Source organism: Rissa tridactyla, chromosome 3 (genome assembly GCF_028500815.1).
Source record: "Rissa tridactyla isolate bRisTri1 chromosome 3, bRisTri1.patW.cur.20221130, whole genome shotgun sequence".
Lineage (NCBI taxonomy): Eukaryota > Metazoa > Chordata > Aves > Charadriiformes > Laridae > Rissa > Rissa tridactyla.
Window position 1 is genome coordinate 3,127,383 of NC_071468.1, and position 19,617 is coordinate 3,146,999.

The 19,617-nt window shown below is 44.5% G+C and overlaps 1 protein-coding gene across 2 annotated transcripts in view; it reads right to left on the bottom strand.

Moving 5' to 3' along the window:
* HAO1 (hydroxyacid oxidase 1) overlaps positions 1-19,617 on the bottom strand; it is a 365,752-nt gene that overhangs the window by 4,270 nt on the left and 341,865 nt on the right. For both annotated transcript variants that reach the window (XR_008465485.1, XR_008465484.1), the window contains 3 exons: positions 14,918-14,961; positions 11,139-11,223; positions 3,382-3,531 (listed from right to left, as the gene is read on the bottom strand). The gene's annotated coding sequence lies outside the window, so the exon portion shown is untranslated. The remainder of the gene's footprint in view (positions 1-3,381; positions 3,532-11,138; positions 11,224-14,917; positions 14,962-19,617) is intronic.

Below are 19,617 nucleotides of genomic sequence, written 5' to 3' on the forward strand. Positions count from 1 at the left end.
ATTGCAGCAGTTTACGTTGACATCCAAGTGGAAAGATATGAGCCAAAAATTGGAATAACGGCTCCACCCATCTACCACCCAAATGTAAACAGGCCAGCATGGTTAAAAAGAGGACCAGAAGACAGGGCTCAGGCGTTCTCCTTCAGCTGTGTTATGGTGTGCTTGCCAAGTTGCCACACAACCTTCCTGCCAGGCAATTTATCCAGCTGTAAACTGACCCTTACCTCACACAGAAAGTTCAGCGGCTTCTCTCAGTATCAGCGCCTTTTTAAACAGGGCTAGAAGTGCAGTACTGTCAGCGAGAGCGGAAGATTATATTTTGGAGAATGGGTGTTGTAGGGTCACGACTTAAACCTGTTAAGTACCTAAAATCCAGCTCAGCCTGAGCTATGATTGGCACCATTGTAACGCGTACACATTACTGCCAGTGTGGATATGGGAATACCTGCAAAGGGGAATGAAGTCTATGGGAATACAGCTGGAGACAAGGTGAATGAGACAGGTAGCTTTTTACAAGAGATCGGGGAGTGGCTCCTTTGCTGATGGATGATGGAAAATCCAGATGTGGACTGTGAGGAGCTTGATGTGATGTGGAGGGAAACTGGGGTGGGTTTTCAGTTGAAATAAATTGGTGTAACGGTCCTGATGCTGAGCAAAATCTGTTAGTTTACACTAGCTTTGTGAATTATTAGTCCCTTTCAGAGCACAATTTCTCACAGAAAAAAAGACAATTTTTTCTTTCAACAATACCAGAGTCAATTCCACTCCACTATAAGGATTTTTCCCAGTGACAGAAAGAGAGAGAACAAATCTATGTGTGTTTGGGTAGGGGAATTCCTGAGAAAAGCCCTGAAATGAACCTTATATCTTACTTCCTTGCCTCTCTCCAAGTTGGCTTAAATTTGACTAAATCAAACTATTCCCCAAATTACATTTCCAATAAACTCACGACCCTGAATGAAACACCATCTGCTGTTTGTTGATGCATCTTTGTGTGCAATGGTCCGTACGTTCCTCCTCGTGGTGTCACCAGGAGAAATCAAGTCCTGCTTGGCTTCAAGTTCTCACTCCTAAACACAAGACCGGCTTGGCCCGAGTATGGCCTGCGTCTGCCTCTCTGGATATCACAAACGCCCTCAAACAGGCTGGCTAAAAGGAGGAAGCTCTCAGAGGCTGGGGCAGTTTACATTAGTGGAGGATCTGGCCTGCAAACACTTGCACCTGCGGTGTGAGGACAAATAAAGGCCTATGCTCCAAAGCATGGAGAGCTCCCAGCCTCCTAAGCTGTGCAAAATCCCATTTCCTTTCTACTTATGCTAAATGTAAAAACAGAAACAAAGACATGCACCTAAATAAACAGAAAAGCACAGACAGCAGAAGGGGAGGGAGGCCCTAGTACAGGTCATATGCCAACTAGTACAGAGAGATGTTTTCTATTTGCGGTCCTTCGTGTGAGACCTCGCCATATCACGTGGACGAGAATGTGAGTGGGAGACTTGTTGGACAATGTCGGTTTTACAAATATCTCACGATTGCAGAAACACCTGCTTTATATTATTTTTCTTGCTGGTCGACAACAAAATTCCTCCCTGGTCAACAGTTCTCAGCAGGTCTCGTTTCTTCCTTCTCTGTGGACGGCTCAAGTCACTGGTTTCTAAATCCTGGGCCACCACGAGCTCACAGCCCGACCTCCCTGAGTAGGAGGGGGAACAGAGTAGGCAGAAGGGCACTTCTGCGCAGAATCATGCCGAAGTGTTGGTTAGAGGACCAAAACCTGCTTACCGTCAGGTGGGGGAAGGGAGGCAGGAGTGTTACCCAGGCCAAATGGATGGATTTGTAAGACCCATCTGTTTTCACCATGAAAACCTCACAGCCCACACCTATGCAACACACACCACTCCAGTCACCACAAGTTATTACTCTTGGTCTCCACCGCTTCCTGCGAAGCTGTAATGGGTCTGAAACAGTGTCCAATGAAACCAAAGGGAGCCTTTCCATTAACTCAATGGGCTCTGGATCAGGCCCAACATCTGTTTGGCCCTCTCTGTATACAGCGCAGCCAATTTATTCTTTATCCATTCCTGGGCCTCTCTCTCCAATAGAGTCCATATTTTTCCTACTTATGGTTGTCATTAGCCACACTAAGCACCACCCCCAGAAGGAGACCATCCCTACCCCTTTGGCAGGCAAGCCCCTGCTGTGGCATGGCTACAAGCGCTGCCCCAACCCCTTATCATTCCAGTGAGGTAACAGTCTTTCCTTCCTCCTTGTTCACATTTCTGGGCCACCCCTTCAAGCTGCCAAGCTCTTCTCTTCCCACCAAGGACAGGGCTGGTTGTGCTGTCTGTTGTAATGTAAACTTGACAAGAATCGATGCAAAAACCAAACAGAAAGGTCCAAGAGACCGTAAGACACCTGAAGAGCACTGTCAGAGCAGGAACAAGCTCTCTGAGCAGACGTTTCCCACCTTGGTTGATGTCAACCCAATGAGTTCCCTGGCGATTCAGAGTATGAGGAAGAACAGCTAACAGGCAGCTCCATAGCCTTATATTAGGGTCCAGAGCTAGAGACCTAGCAATAATTCTCCAATGTGAATACGTACATTGCCAGTTCACAGCCCTTCAGTTTCCAACCACTCTCGCTAAATTTGTGATTCATGTCGCAGAGACCATGTTGGGACCAGGCACAGTTCTTCTCTAGGTCCCATGCTGTCAGGAATCGCACTAGCCCATGAGACATCATCCATTCACTAAGCAATATACGATATTAGTTTCTTTATGACTTTGCTGAGCCCTTGGATTCCAGGGCCTTTTTTCACCCGGATACCCGTGCCATGAAGTGCATGTCATTGCTAAGCAGAGCAATAGGCTTCATTGAGAAGCAGTTTCTTACAGCAGAAAAACAGCTCTCTACTGTTAAAACTATAGATTCTTCCAGACATAGAACTACAGCTTTATTTTGGGCCCTACCAATGTGTAAGTGAGAATCCCGTGTAAAAACAGCCCCTCAACATACCCCAAAATCACGTAGGTTTGAAAATGTGAGTGCGACGCCCGAGGCCAGATGTGCGGACTGGCAGGCTGCTGGCACTGTGCATAGGCACATCTGCATGTCAGGTAGTTACTCATCCCTGCATACTTCCCTGATAAAATCTGGATTGCCTAAAGCTGGTATTTTCACTCCAGTTTCCTTATCAAGGTATTTACCACCTCCTGTCTGTGCCTTGCAGACTGAGGGTGTTAAGTGCTCCCTTACTCTCTCTGTGGTGCAGTGAGCTCAAGCATGTAGAAGCTGCCGTACAGGATGGGATTTCTAAACCCAGTGGAGCGCGCAGTGGGTGGTTGCTGGCCTGGGCTTGATAGGATCTCACCCTGTTTGTACCTGGGATGTTGCTCTTTTGATCCTCACGCTGGCTTTCTGCAGCTGGCAGGCTCCTTCCTGTGTTTCGGGGTGTTTGTTGTGGTGTTTTCTCATAGTCTCGTAGCTGTTGTCTCCTGCAGAGGGTTGTACCCTGGTGTAGCTGTTGTACAGCTGTATGAAGAGAAGGATAGTTTGGGATGAAGTTATCTCAGGAGCAGCAGAAGTGTATATGGCACCTCAATGTATACATGTAACATCTTTTTCTATCCCAAAACAGAAAGCATCTCTCTCTAAGTAACAATAATGAGAAAGGCCTGCTACCACAAATGCAAGCTACCCTTGGAAATGGAGTAGTCCCTTTCCAAGAGCACCCCGCACCCCTTTCCCACCCATTGCTGATACCAATCATCAATTTTAGCCAATGGCTCTCACACCCTCCTCTTCCCACGAGAGACAACATCACTCTGAACCCTGCACAGGGTATCCGTGATGGCTCTGCTGTTCCCCTCCAAGCTTGATAAAAGGGGGAAAAAGGGGATAAAGAGGGACAGGTTTGGAAGTGCAGTATCTTAAAAATTATTCATTTCCTTCAGGAAAAATATTATTTGATTACCCACTGGGGAAACCTAAGCAACAGATATGTTTCAGTTTCATTTCACAAACATGGTAAATATTTCACCAGTTTAAGAATAACATTTGTGGAGATTGATCAGCTGGGTCCACGCTGTGTTGGGGAAGGACATAGTTTGTTTTGGGATGCTGATTCTACCAACGCTGTCCTGAACAACTCCTGTGAGCATTACACTACAGGAATGTAGCCTGCCATCAGACAGAGTTAAAAGGAAGCCTTTTACCTAAATTCAAACAGAATGAAATAAGATGCAATTTGATTTCAGAAATACCACCAAGTTATTTTAGCTAAAAAACCCAAGAACATAAGAGTTTTTCAGACTTCATATAAAAAGATTTTCTTCTGTCATTTCTGTTCCATTTTTTTACTGCTGTTTGGGATGCAGAAAAAAAAAAAGAATTCGGAACTATCACATGGAGTAGGTTTCTACATTCCTTTAAATTTCTGTCTTGACGCAGGGTGGCTGAAGACAGAATGATCTCGCCAGCTGCCTTTCCTAGAGCAAGTGCCCAGCTGTTACCAGCTTGAGCAAAGTTATTTAAATCCCACCACTAGGCCCCCCATATGTGCAGTGCTCTTGGGATGCTGGACAATGCTCAATGGGACCCAGGAAAAAGACTTTTAATTTAGAGTATTTTAACCCCTTACGGTCTTTCTGCTGAAAGAGGCTAGACTTGGATGTCAGGTTGTTGTCATGCTTGACAGTGTCCATCCTGGCAAGAGCGTTCTGAACCCCACACCAGCTGGGCAAAACGAGCCCTGTCCGCTGGCAGCGGTGAAGGAGAAGCCGGCAGCGTTCATGGGGCTGGTTTTTCCTATCACTTTGGTTTTTGGATGAGCCAGCACTGAAATCAGAGAGATGACTGCATATCTGAGGTGGCGTTAATTAGGTGCCAATTGCAATGAAGACATGATGACATGGGCTTCAACAGGAGCTGGTTGCCTAGAATTGTATCCAGGCCGTAACCTGCTTTGCATCCTCCCTCCGCTTGGTATTAGGACTAGCTAGGCTAAAACCAGTTCGAGATACGCCTGCTCTTGCTGTGGTTTCTCTTCACACTCTCTTAGGAGCTGCCATTTTTTGGAGGGGGCGTGCACCTGCTGCAAGCCCTGCCCGTGTGCCTCGGTGCTGGGTGCCCCAAGCACGGGGAGGAACAGCCCTGAGAGGCCTCGAGCAAGAAGCACGGGAAAGCAGATGCTTTGCAAAGTGCTGATCCGCAGTTTTGTCCTGTCCTGCAACCTCCAAAGACAGCACGCGAGAACAAAACCTAGGGAACCACGTAAGTGCAAGAGAGCAACTCAAAAATTACTCCTGTAGTGAAGAAACCACATAATATATTCAAGATGTCAGAGGTTAGCCGTGGTGCATGTGAATCATGCTGCAAATACCTCACCTTTAACTTTACCGTCGTAATTAGATTACAAAGTTTTTATTACGGTTTTAAATTCTGCCTTTATAGGTTGCTGCCCAGCTGTGCACTTAAATCTGGTTTTATCACACTTTCTGAGCTCATCACATTTAATTCTGCCCCTACAATGCTGGATTAACTTTAAGGGTCGCTGAAGTCAGAAGTCACTCACCCTTGCCCTGCTAATGGATTCACACCAGCCCTGCACGGCCCTCAAGAGTGATGTGTACAGTAAACGATATTTATTGGCGTGGTGGAGGGGAAGGGGCATTGGGCTTGTTTGTTTATTTACTCCACCGCTGTGCTCAGCTATCAGGATATTTGCACAGATTACTGCATTGATGAGATGTTGTTTACCTCCACGTAATAGCCCGTTGCAATGAAATCTTCTCGGCAGCACTGGCCTGAGAGCTAAAAAGGAGAAGCGGAGGGCTGACTAATGAGGTGTATACTCCTGTATCATCTGAGGAACTGATCGTTGTCTCCATTCGGAAATCCAGAAATCACACCCTGCCGTCACACTCACTCCTGCCAGAAAGCCCAGACCTGGGTCTTTATGGGTCCTGTCTCTGATATTTGAGGAAGTCCCAGAAGAATGAAAAAACATTATTAGTTTTTTTTCTAAGGGCAACTTCTTCGTTGTTTCCTATCATCAAGAAAGCAAGGCAAGGCACAAATGAAACTCTTCTTCTAAACAACATTCATCCCCAATTTTACCTCTGTCTGTTTTTCTTCTCTGACCAGCAAAGATTAGACGGGTTGGTGTTAGATACCACTCTAATAAGATGATTCATTGTCCTGAAAAAATCATTGTTTAAATGGGCAAATAAAGGGGAAATCATATTCTTTCTATTAAAAAAAAAAAAAGGAGAAAGGAGGTACTGAACGTCCAAAGTGATTTACATGAAGTCACAGGGGGGAGTTTGAAAGGGATCTGGGAAATAAAACTAGCTCCAGTGGAAAGGTCATTTCTCTCTTTCTTGCTGGGGAATACTTTGAACAGAATTAGAACAGACCTGAGCCAGAGATGGACAGCAGGGACTTTAATGAAAAATGGGGAGCAAAATTCGTCACTGAGTAATGCCATGACAATTTTTGACCTCTGCCATTCAGTGACTAGACACAACATTTTTGGAACTGAGGTTAATAATCTTCGGCAGTATACAGCCTTCTCCCAAGGAATGCGTGGTGATTAGGGCAAAGAATTTCACATGGTCACAAAATATCTATCTCAGAGTCTTGGGCTTATAAAATACTCTATTTCCTCCATTAATTGTGTCCACGTGGAGCTGTAACTAAGTAGCTGAAACAAATAAAACCAAAGTAATATTGTTTCCTTTTAAAATATTTCACTTAATTTGTGGAAGAGGTTTGGGCTCATTAAAAATAGACCATCTCCCATGAGGGCTTTTTTCCTTTTCTTCTCCAAGTTCTCTCAACCAATCCTTAGTAATGTGTATAGCAGCACGCTCCTCGGCACGGCCCTGGCTGGAGCCGCTTTCTTGTTTGACTCAGCAGCTCTTGCCGTGCTCCTTTGGCTGAGCAAAGTGAGGCCTCGGTGTCTTCTGATGCGTCATTGCTCCGAGGTGACCAGTCGGTGTCGCTTACTAAAATTTCCTCCTTCCCTCTCCAGCTCCTTAGGAAACGCCACTGCTTCCTCCCATGTAAAGATCTGGCTACCATGATCTATGGGGTTTTTTTGTGGAAATGACAATACGTTCACTGCCACCAAAGTTGCAAGCAGTGCTTAGACCTCAGGTAGAGCCTACATGGCTGAAGCTATTGTGCAGGCACTTATCTTCTTCTGGTGGATCTTAGCCTGTCCCCTAATCTTCCAAAGCCTGCTATGAATCAGTTACAGGTGACATCAGAAACCGCTGTCATCACCAGACCGTGACAGTTCCTTTCCCCGAGCTAATGTCATTCACAAAGCAGGGGACAAAGCACACAAGACAGAGGTAAAGAGCAACATGGAGCAAGGGCGTTAGACTGCAAGAACAACTTCCAGAAGAGATCAAATGATTCCACAGCTTCCTTTCCTGTTTAACATCCTTTTTTCACCTTCATCAGGATACCTTTTGCTCTTAAGTCCACTCCTCCAAAATGAAGCCATCCGTAGCCATGACTCTCTGAACAAAAATGGGAGAAGATCTGGTGATTCCACACAGTCCCTCGCGAATTCTCCCATTGCTGGTGTGCTCTGATCTGGAAGGTGCTCATGCTGCCGTGCAACTGGGGCAATGCCGAGACCCAAGGGTGGCTGATAGAAGGATCTGACCAAAGGGGACCAGACACGCAAGTGTTTGCAGAAGTTACAGGAAGCTTAGGGCAGAAGTTCAGACTGTGACCTTCTCTGTGCTGGCCTTTCACAAGGTAGTAATGCCCTGGTGGCACCCAACATCCTTCCCCTCTCCCCCACTGCTGATGCGGCCCCAAATACTCATCAGGCATCTAGAACAGACATGGTGGTATGTATGCTTCAGCGCTGTTTCATGAAGAAATTTCCACAAAATTGGATCTTTTGATCCCTCTCTGAGTTTCTCCTTTTCTCTTACAGGCTCAGTCACACTGTAGAAGAATTTATGCCAATGTTACCAGGCAACAACCAAACTATTCATGAGGGCATCCCAGCCAAAAGATGTAGCGCAGTTCAGAGGCTCCCTCAGTGCTGGGTCACTCCAGCTCTTCTCAATGGTTTTGTTCTCCTTCTAGGGGGGAAGCCACATCTGGAAAATTACTGGTGTCCTGCTGTTCACTATGGACACCACTGGGAACTGGCATATGGTCTTGTAAACTGTGATTAGATCTACAAAGTAAACTCTCGTTATGACCTCTCTCAAGGTCTTTAAAAACACATTTCCCTAACTGCTATGATTATATTCAAATTCTTTCATTTTGGTAATCACAACATCATCCACATTTTCCTCTCTCCCTCCTCCTTTTTCTGATCATAATCTTGTTAGGCACAATAGAAAAATCATTCCATAATTCTCTTTTCTCCCCACGCTTTCCAACTCTGGGCATGAACACACCCTGCCCACCAGAAAAACAATATGAATATAAACAGCTTCTCTGCTCTGGATGAGCTGAACCTGAAGTGTGAGGCTTTTCTGGACCATATTAAAAGGTAACTTTCATTGGCATCATCATTATTATTAATATTAGTATTATGTTAGAGCCCCCCCTTAGAGATGATAGCCAAGATCAAGGCTTGATGACTGTTCAGGTGCTGTACAGACATAGCATGAAGGCAGTCCTTGCCCTCAACAGCCTGAAATATATCTGACCAACACAGGCACAAAACAGAGCGCAGAACATCGGGCGAGACGCTTTGTCCGTGTGAGAACCAGAACCCAGCTCAATTAATCCGCTGTCGCTGCCATTCCTCTGCTGCCTCTCTGCATAATTTGAATTCTTCCTTCTGCAGTCTCTGCTGATCATCAACATGGCTGTACCAAACGCCTCTTCTTAACGCAAGGCGCGAAGCCCAGAATTGCCATCGCTCAGCCCCAGGAAACACTCCCAGCAACTGACTGGGATGGCAGTGAGGTTTTGCCCAAAATCCCGTCTCCGCTGCAAGAGCCGTGGGAGAACTTGAGTGGGATGAAGACTTCTGCCACGAGCGTATTTACTCCAGAGTATAATGTTCCGCTCCAGGCAAGGAATGCACTAGCACTTCAAAAGAGCTAATTCAGGATCACTTCTCAGCCTGTAAGAGCCGAGCGGGAGAGCTGGACCTGCCGACTCTGCAGGGATCAGTTCAGGTCCTGCAGCACCTGGGAAAAAGGCACCCGACCACGGCAGGATGACTCGGCGTGTCCAAGGCATTCTGGCGTCCACCGAGGGTCAACGTGCAAAACCTACAGACCCAACAGAGGGCTGCATAGTGCTTATATCAGATCTGCAAAGAATCATGTGATATTAAATATTTAAAAGATTCTGGTTGCAACAGAATATCCCACTCAGATATATCATGGGAACCAGCGGTAAAAATAGCCAGCAGCAGTTCGCTGTGCAACAGGGACTGTGCAAGCAGGTCACATGCGCCTATACAGGCGTTTTCGGGATCGTGTTTATCTATGCATCGTAAATGGAGACACAGGCATCCGAACACTTGGTTTTAAGGACTGAATCTCTTGGCTTTGATAAGATTTTTATCTAGATAAAAACCGAATTGATTGACATCCCATATTTCTTGAGTTTAATGAGCTCATAACTGCACTTTAATTGGTTTAATTACCAGAACATAGTATTACAGGTATGTAATGCAGACCTGTAATATAGAGTTATACAATATATTATATATGCTATACATAATGAAATGCAACAGGTAATATAACACAGTTTTTCAAGAGAATTATTACTAGGATTATCAGCAGTGAATATTCAGCGACACGAATAGAAATTTCCTTTAAGTAATGTCTTCAGGATTCAGCCCTCCTTGTATAAGCTTCTAAGAACAACATACATATGAGGAAAATGTGAAGGCTGTGAAATATGAAATTATTTGTAGGGTAGGGCAGGATTTGGTTTCAGCAAGCTCAGGGGCTAAGTTCCTCCAAGATGTTTGGGCACCTCACTCCCATTTCAAATTTCCACGTTTGCTTCAGAAACACAGTTTTTCCTCTAGCTTTTTCCAGGGCTGGCTCAACACTCACAGCATTTTCTCAATCTATTTATTGTCTGCATTTTGGAAATTACTATTAACACTCAGTGTTTTCCTAATATAATTGTTCAGATCTCTCCGGTGACACAATTAGCATCTGGGAGAAACACCGTAGCGTGCAATTGTGTCTTTAATTATCTTTCCATTGTCAGTAGAGATGCGATGTGCCAAGGCAGTTATTACACCTGACAAGGACAACGTATTTACAATGGGTGTTTATACAGGCTAATTCCTTATAAAAATACCTTGACAGAAAGTGCTCCACCTGCCTTCGTGCTCCCTATCGCAATTGCTAATTAATATTATTGTGCTGAAAATGATCCTATCAATTAAAGCCTCTTCTGTCATAACCACTGCTCCCTGCCTAGCTATGCCTAATTAACCTGCCGCTGACTCACACGCTGGGAAGGACGTTCATCAGCCAGCCTTCATCTTACTGGTTTGATTTCCATTGCCATGCTTGGTTTTACACAGAGCCCTCCATTCAGTCCACGCGTGCGCCTCCCCCTGAAGCACACTGCCCCATCGGTTTGCCTCTCCACTCAGCAACTCTTACACGCAACTACTGATTCAGGGTTTAAAGCTGTATTCAGGTTCAATGGTAAAGTTCTCATTGATTTAATTAGTTAAGAGGGCTCACCATAAGCATATATTTGTAGCCAAGTCTCATGCGACTCACTTTGCCAGTCACATTGCTCAAAATACAGTTGTGAGTGCGCTCCGTGCTTTTGGACAAAATTATTCTGCAGGACACTGCACGTAACAGTTGCAGCTCTCCTGACTTTTCTGTGTATTTGTCAAGCTAAAACAATGTTTATATCACTTGCATAAACAAGGCTTGATCCTTCAAACTGAAACAGAGCGTAACTGCTTTGCAGATCTGGTCTCGGGGAATTGTGATGGGGACTGGGAAGGACAGCAGCGAAAGCCCAGCCTTTGGTCCCAGAAGAGTCAGGTTCAAAGAGTGACTTTGCTCTGTGTAAGACACTTTGGGCTTAATTTTGGGCTTGTATCTAGGTACGTAATGATACAAACAGAAGTCTAATGGGATTGTCAAAAGGACATTACTCACCCCTCAGGAGACCGCCTCTTCTGCCAAAGAGCTCCTACATGGCTCAGCTCAAATTGCAAAACTTCCATGTTCTTCTGTTTCTCATCTGTTACAAGAGAGATAATTACAGAGGTGCTAAGAGGATAAACATAGTAAAGTCTGGGAGGTGCTCAAAAAAAGAGCATGTAAGATAGATGGGGCACGACTAGTTACTCTTGTCTCAAGGCATGCCTGAGCTCTATAGTGAGACAGAGCGGGCTTCTGGCCAACTGAAAAATCAGCCGTGACGTCTCAGTGGCCAAGGGCGCTGGGTGAGGGCTCTGAGGATATGGGGCTATCCGCTCCAGGTTTGCTTCAGATCAGCTGCTGGGAGATGCTGGACTCTCAAACTTTCTTGGGCCTTTTCAGTGATCAAGAAATCATCAGGACAACCCTGGATGACCACTTTTTAAATTGGATTCCTGGTGTCCCTTTGTGCAACTACGAACATCAGTGAATCACGTGGAGGGGAAAAAAACCCACCCTAATCTCCTCTTTTCCAACTCTCCACGAAAGACTAGGTTAAAATATGGAGGAGCATTCCTACTGGAAGCTGCAGTTCACTCACCCCAGCTTGTTGCTTGTCCTTGGCAATAAAGCTGTTTGCCACATGTTGCCCAGTTACACTACAATGATTATGTCAGACTAGCGTGGCGCAGTGGGAGAACCCATCCTGCCAACCCCACAGGCTGGAGCTACACGGAAGGAAACGGGATTTTAAGAGAAAGGATGTCAAGGGATGAGCCACTGCCTTGGGACCAGCTCTGCATTGCATGCCACAGATTAAATTCTAGGCAAACGTAATGAAATCTTGTGGAGGGATGGCAAAGTAAAAAGACCACACGCACGTGCCTTCTGGCAGATAAGGCATTCAGACTGCTCTTTCTAGAACTAACTAATAATAACAAAAATAAACAGAAAAATGGAAACAAATAAAGCTTAAAAAGTGAATGCATCTTCCAGTGTACAGAATGAAACAGTGAATCACATGGTCTTCAAGGAACAGGAAGAAATGTGGAAAAGTCAAGACTTTTTCACCCCCACGAAATCATGGCATCCTTGCAAAGAGAAGGAGAAGAAATATTTATTCTCAGAGAAACGCAACGGTGCCAGTATGACATGAAGCAAGTGGTGGGCACACTCTGTGCACGTTCAGCACTAACCAGGATTAAGGCATTGCAGAAGATGTTCTTCTTAAAGCTGTTCCCAGAACACCCTGGGATCCCGTGCCCGTGAGAAGCACCTTCCTCCCCGGAGGTCTCCCTCTGTGGCAATCCCATTCTTCCTGTGTTTGGAGAAGGCCTGGAAGATGGCTAGGATTCACCATAGTGCCATTACAGGCAAATACGCTTTATGGGAATATTTGTTCTTGTCATGGACTCCCATGGGAGCTGAAGGTATGCAGCACTTCACTAGATCAGCACTTGCTAGTGTCACTAATAATAAAAATAATAATAAAAGGCAAGGCAATAAATAATACTGCAACTTCCTTCCAACTTTGAGGTCTATGTGTGTTGGGAGAGGAGGGGTCCCACAGGGCACCCAATTCTGCTTTCTTTGAAGGAGTAGTAAATATAAATCGTTGGTAAAACTTCAGAAGAACCATATATGCTTGTGGCTACATAGGCTAAATATAAGGAATTCACACATATTTCAATGAAATATGCTGTTCTACCAAAAGGGAATCACTTCGCAAAAGCAGACGCTTTTGAGGGCACTTGGCTTTGAAAGGAAAACATCCAGAGGAAAAACAGAAAATGCCAAGGGCACTGCAACTGTGCCATTTCAAAAATTAGAGCAAGAAGCATTTGGCTTTTTCCCCTTCAAGTTTTCATGTAGATCGTGAGGCAAGACTGCGAAAAGCAGAAATGGAGACAACAGACTTGGGCTTCGTTTTTGGGAGGGAAGGTGGAAGAGAAATTTTTCTTCTGGGGTGATTATTAAACTCTTAGGTTTCAAAATTCCTTCTTGTCAGGGCATTCAATTTGGATTGTTGCTTGTATTTCTCTCTGTATTATCACCATCACCTTAGGAGCCACGCACCACGTCTGCTGTACTAATCCTCGCAGAGCCCACGGCCCACAGTTGTGGAAACTGAGGCAAGGAGTAAGTAGGTGATTTTTATAACTTAAGAGAGAGCAGCACCGACAGCACTAGGTGACAAGCTGTATATTGCGAGCCTGTGATCCGCAGCTCTGTCAAAGAAAAACACCTTTTCTACTCTGTTTTGAGTCAGCCTGGGTAACGACAAGGAGTCTTTTGTTGCTGCCATTCGAGGAGTTGGCTGTTGGTTCGAGCTCTTGCACTCTCATTAAGGAGGCAGCGAGGGAGGAGCAGAGCGCCGATCCCAGCGGGAACACATGTCCTAGGTTGGCCCATCTGCAAAATAATTCTTCTGCGTGTCATCTAGGCCAAAAGCTGAGCCTGGGATCTGCTACGTGGCTAAATTCCCTCTCCGCGGCGGCCAGAGCCAGCGTGGTGACAGTTACGGGGAAGGAAATTGAAATGTTTTGCGGAGTTATGGCACGGAGAGTGACATCTGTGGCAATGGGCTCAATAAGTGAAGGATTTGGTGTAATACATATTACAACATGGTCATATTCTCAGAAAACTAGGACTTGCCAGAAAAACGAACAAAATCAGCCAGGCTTATGATTTGGTTTGATTGCTTCTAAACTCATCTCTAATCTTTTTCAAGGTCATCGCAACTGGGCTTCCATGAATCTTGGGGCCTAATCCACATCTGGTGCAAGCTGGAGTGAATCCATTTAATTCAAGGGAGCCATTTTAGATCAGATTGTGGTTATTTTTAAGGGTAGGTCATTTAGAAATACGTAAGTACTTATTTCCAGCTATACTTTTTGAATAAAGCAAATAAATCCGAAGCCTACCAGGATACAGAGCATCCAATTTTTTTTTTTTTTTTCCAAGCCATGGGACAAGTTCCCCTGTGTTGAATCACTTATGCTGTATAATGCAGGAAACCCAAGGATGTAAATGGCATTGAGGTCTCCACGGAAGATTCCCCACCTCCATCTTTTGCCAAGAAGGGATATCCAGAAGGGTGCGAGGCTGGTCACTGTGCTTGACGGTGGTGGCAGCCAAACGTGCCACCAGGAGAAAAACTGGAGGAGAGTGAAGGAGACACCACCTCCCCTGCAGCCTCCAGAACCTCCTACATGCCAGCCCTGTTGCTCCTCCTTCAGCATCCCCGCACTCTCACTGGCTTCTCCCACGCTCACCCCACTGAGCAAGGAGGTGCAGCTGCTTTGAAATAATTGGGGCCCTTTCAGATTATATTGGATGAGGATTTGGCCGTGGGATTCAGACAAGTCCGGGTCTGACAACTTGGATGAAAGATGTATCTAGAAGCAACAAAGACTTGAACAAATCCCGGCCCCCATCTCGATTTTCAAGAGAGGCTAGCCTCAGCTTCCAGAACCACAAATATCCCCTCTCCAGATTGAATTTTGCAGCTTCAAGGAGGAAGACCAACCATGATTTGCCTCACTGCTGGGATGGTCTGCCTCTGAAGAGTCCTGTCATGCAAGAGGGAGTACCGACTTTGTGAATTACTTTTGCTTCTTCACCTCTAGTGATAATTCCTCTTCCCACGTCCTAATTTCTAGCCATGGTAAATTGCTTTGCTCTCAGTCCCATAGACCTGTATCCATGGGAACAGTCACAAGGTAATGAATGAATGCATTTCCCCAGGAAGGAGACACCATTCATAAGCTTAAGAAGAAAAAAAAGGTGATTACCTGGATTGAACGCAGTTCGGTAGGTCAGAAGAAGCATCGGCTCACTGAAAGAGAAAGAAAAACACCCACTAACAGCACTTTGTAGAGAAATAAGGTTAAGGCTCAGGGACCAGCAGCTCTTTTGCTGCCTTTGGGACTGTAGCCTCTAAAGACCTCAGTGCAATGGTCTCCAAAGAAGATTGAGACCTCTGGGTATTATCCAAGTACAAAGAAAATTAACAGTATCACCTAACAAAGTACTGAGTAGGAGAAATACCTATTTTGCTCTACGTTTTGGGTTGGTTTTTTTTTTTTTAACATCCTTTGCACTTGAATAATTGTCTCCCTTAGCAAAAATGGTGCACATAATATAGGCAGAGGCAAAAGAGTATTTAAAAGCTATAATTACTGCTGTTTAACAATTAGTAGTTCTATTTGAAGATGTTTTAAATAAGATTTATGGTACGTTTTCTAATTTTTAATTTATAATTATGGCTTAGCCTTGAGTATTTCTCCTCTAAAAAATTTAAAATAATATATAGTACACTTTTGGTCTGTAGAGAGGAATACAAAAACAGGAAAAAACATGTAGGAAGAAAAGGATAAATTTTTTTGTGTGTGTAAGCAAGGTTTAAATGGAATAATTAAATTTACCATAATCAATAAAATGTGTGAGTCAAGTTTATTGAAGTGGCTATTTCCCATTGCATAATTTCCCTGGGGAACTTTCATTTTTAATTCAAAAATAAAATAAAAAAAAATAATAAAAAAAGCAAACCCCTGAGCACTTACTGTAAATATGCCAGCATATGTGTGAGGTTAAGAAAAGCACGAGCCTACACCCAGGAATCAAAGAGGGGCTTACCACTGCTTTGACACTAATTGTAAAAGCTGAACATTTTCTAGAACCATAATCAAATCTTAACTGCCATGGGGGACTCATTCAGCAGCTCACGGTAATTCTAATAAGATGCAGAGCCTTTCACCTTTAGGTCACCAGTTCAACCACGCTTTGGGTTGGTTAGTAAACAGAAGGTAAACCCCAAGTCCGGTGGAGTGCCAGAGCATCTAGACTATATGCCAGAGCAGCTGTTGGGCAGAAGCAGGAAAGGGCTTTCCCTTCCATCCCGGGCCATCCATGCTTCCCCTGGGATTGATGTGGACACCTCCTCTCGGGACTCATCTCCCTTTGCCGCAGATCCTCCCCCTTCTGGAAAGGGGATGGGAAACCTTTCTTCTTGCTGTCCTTCCTCCATTTCAGCTGGAAGCTTCCCAGATGCCCCACAGCACCTACCACCAGGGACCCTGATTTTGCCTTGGGGTTTTTCAACACTTCCGTAACACCCCTCGCAAGAAAACATAAATAGCGATATCATCTCTGTCCCACTTCCATGTATACAATTCCTCTTAATTAATTAGTTCATTTACTTGAGCACTACATGGAAAACAGACTGATCAAACATGCAATTGAAAATAACAGGCCCCCACCCCACTGCCCTGGGCCGCACAACAAACAGCTCTGCCAATAACAGCAGCGTTTGAAAGCTGAAGCTGAGTCTTTGCCTCAGCACTTCACCTGGCTTCAGGGAGAGCTGCTTGCACTGCTCTGTGCTGCCTGTACGTGAAGTCACAACTCCAGCTGAGGCCCCTGGCACTGCCAACAGCCCCAAAGCATCTCAAGTTTTGTGGTAAGCACCCCACACAGCCCCCGCTACACCAATGCCTGGATGGGTCCCGGCTCTACCACGTCTTCCTTGAGAAAACCATGAACACTTGTGTTTCAAACTGTCTGAATATCGAAAGATGCCTACTTGATCCAACCAGCCTAAAGATGGGTTGCCACCAACAGAGACTGTCTCCTCTCTCCCTTAAACACGTGTCCCCCTTCCCACACGTGTGGGGATGACTTGGAGACTGCTTTATGGTACATAGTTTTAGTATGCAACCCCGTCTTTCTGGCTATGATGATATGTACGCTTCTGTGTATGTGTGTGAGTGAATATAATAGTCTGAGGCCTTAATTGTGTCTCATAAATACAGCTGAGAAGTTGAGGAGCTCTACGGAACAATTCATTCATTGTCCTCCACACATCTGGGTTAATGTTTCCTCCTTGGATTAGTCTGTACCAGTGTGTTCCCTCTCTGCTCACCACAAGCTAGCAGTGCCAATTTCCCGCCGTGGCAGCTCCAGTGACAGCTGTTTACTTGGAAGCTCATGGATTTGATATATGGGTGCTAGCCACAAATTAATGGAATACTTTCCAGATGCAGTGTCTTTAAATATTCAAACAATAAGCCAAAAGCACTAAGCTGTTTTGGCCATTTTTTCTCTTAACTCTGAATGTCTCTCAGAGATGATGTAAACACAATTTCTTGGGGCAATGACCAGAACACCTATGGTGTTTCAAAGGAGAGCAGCAGCATGAGGTGCTGGATGCTAGATGGTTGATGGTGCCATTTGTCATCTGAAGCCAAGACCTGAAATGGCCAAGAAGAGCAGAAAAAAGAAGAAAACAGAAGAACTGAGGGTAACCATTAGCAGGTTGCCTTCCCAGCTTGCTCTGGTCAGGGGCTGTGTGTGCTGGTCTGGGCTCCTGAGCTCAGGTGAGCTATCTTGGCATGGTGTCCAAAGAATGGCTCCCCAAAACATGTGCAGGTACTCATCTGGAGCATTCAAAACAACACTAAGAGTCTGCTGAGGATGGTTACAGTAGACAAGAATCACTAAAATGCCTCCAGCCTCTCCTTGCTAGGTGTCATCTAGAAATCCTTCTCAAGCAGAGGAGTTGGTACCTAGCTCGGAAATGGAGACCAAGATCTGCCCCAGGTGTGGCTTTCTCCCAAGCCAGATCTCCAGTGGTGGCATTGTTCCTGTGATCTCAGTTTGCATTATATTCACCCTAATGCTGAGGACTGAGACAGAAGTAGCATTTGTGGGTGAAGATCAACATACAAAAGTGGGCAAAAGTGCTTTGGGGCTAGTGTAATTTCAACTGTTATCACCTTCGCTCAAAGTTGACAACAGGTCAAATTGAAAACTTCAGTGAAGTGGAAGTTGCGTGGTAATGATTTATACCACCTCAGAGCCTGGGCCAAGAAGTGTAACTTACTTCTTGGCCAACTTACATCACTTTTTATTTCCTCATTGCATTTTCTTTGGCATTTTCTTCTTTGCATTTTCTCATTTTCTTCCGCAGAAAATTGACGTGACCTGGACAGTTGAGCTACCAGGATATGGATTTTCTATCCAGTATTTAAAGGGAGGAACCTTTTTACACACTTTAATCTACTTAAAAATACCAACAAACACGAGTTGTGTGGCCTTACATTGGAGGAGGGCAAGAGAGCGCTCCAGGTAACCCCGTCTGAATTTGAAACCAGTTCAAGCCTGAAACGCTGCCTGCTTGAAGGTTTCTCCTTTATTCTCTCCAATGCTGTTATTAATTAGAGAATTAATAGTTATTAAAGTTATCATCAACTTCAGTGAAGGGAAAATTTCAAGTTCATTATCTAATGGGAGGAAAAACATCATTTCACAAGGGCTTTAAAGCAACAACAGTAATAGCAAACCACCCCAAACTCTAGTCCACAGGCAGAACGGACATCTGCTAGAAAAATATGATGATTCCCCCACCCACCACCCTCAAATTTAGGGATTTGTGGAATATGGGCCTTGCCTAAAGTTGCTTGGCAGAAATCCTCACGTTAAGTTCTTATTTAATGAAATCATGTGGTAGTAAATCAAACACAGAAACAGGAATAAGTAAATCCACCACATCCTTCGAAAAAAGTATGGTTTGACTCTGTCAGCTCAAGTTGCCTGGGCAATGAATTATCTGTATTTTTCAACTAAAAACCAATCATCCAACAGTCACCCACCATCTTGTATAATTTCCTAATCTTCAGTCTCAAAGCTGAGACGAGAGCCAGCACAAAATGGGCAGTTCACTCACATAAAGAGCTCCTAAAACTAGTACTAAGCTGCCACGTCTTTGCAAAGTCTGTGCAAATGGCCCAAAATGCAAAATTTGGGGCCCCTTACAGTGCTCACCTGAACGTTACATGAAAGGTGACAAATGAGTGTCAAAAAAACCAAGGGAAAACGGGCGGAAGAGTGGGAAGAACAACATCAACATCATGATACAAAACCCAAGAGGTTGCCTTGATATATTATCTACAGAAGTCAACAGAAGTCTTTACACAGATCCACCCTACATGGTTTTCTCTAGGCCCCTGGTGCACCACACAGTCCAGAGCCTTGGAGAGGTGCTGGGTAGACTTTGTCTTCTGATAAATTCATTATAACTTGGTCACAACTATCAGAACAAGAGGTCTCTCTCACAGGGAGAGCTTGTGAGAATTTTTATTCTGAAACTTCCTACAGAAACCGTGTCTGTTGAATCAACAATATCAGCAGACAATAATTGATCTCTTAAATTATGATTCAATTTTCTGACCTGCTTTCCCTCGAAAAGATGTATTTGATTTTTGGTCCTCAAAACTCTGTGGAAAAAGTAAGTTCTATGAAATTTTCATTTTTTTGGAAGCAAAATCATATCTTCTCTGGAAAATCAAAACAAAAAATAAACTTTTCTTGTCAACATTTGCCTTAGGAGTAATAAAACATGGATTTCATTCACTGGTACATCCAAGATAACAATCAGAAGACAGAGATCATTAGTGGCTTTATAAACAAGATTTATAAAGAGAGCGATCTTATA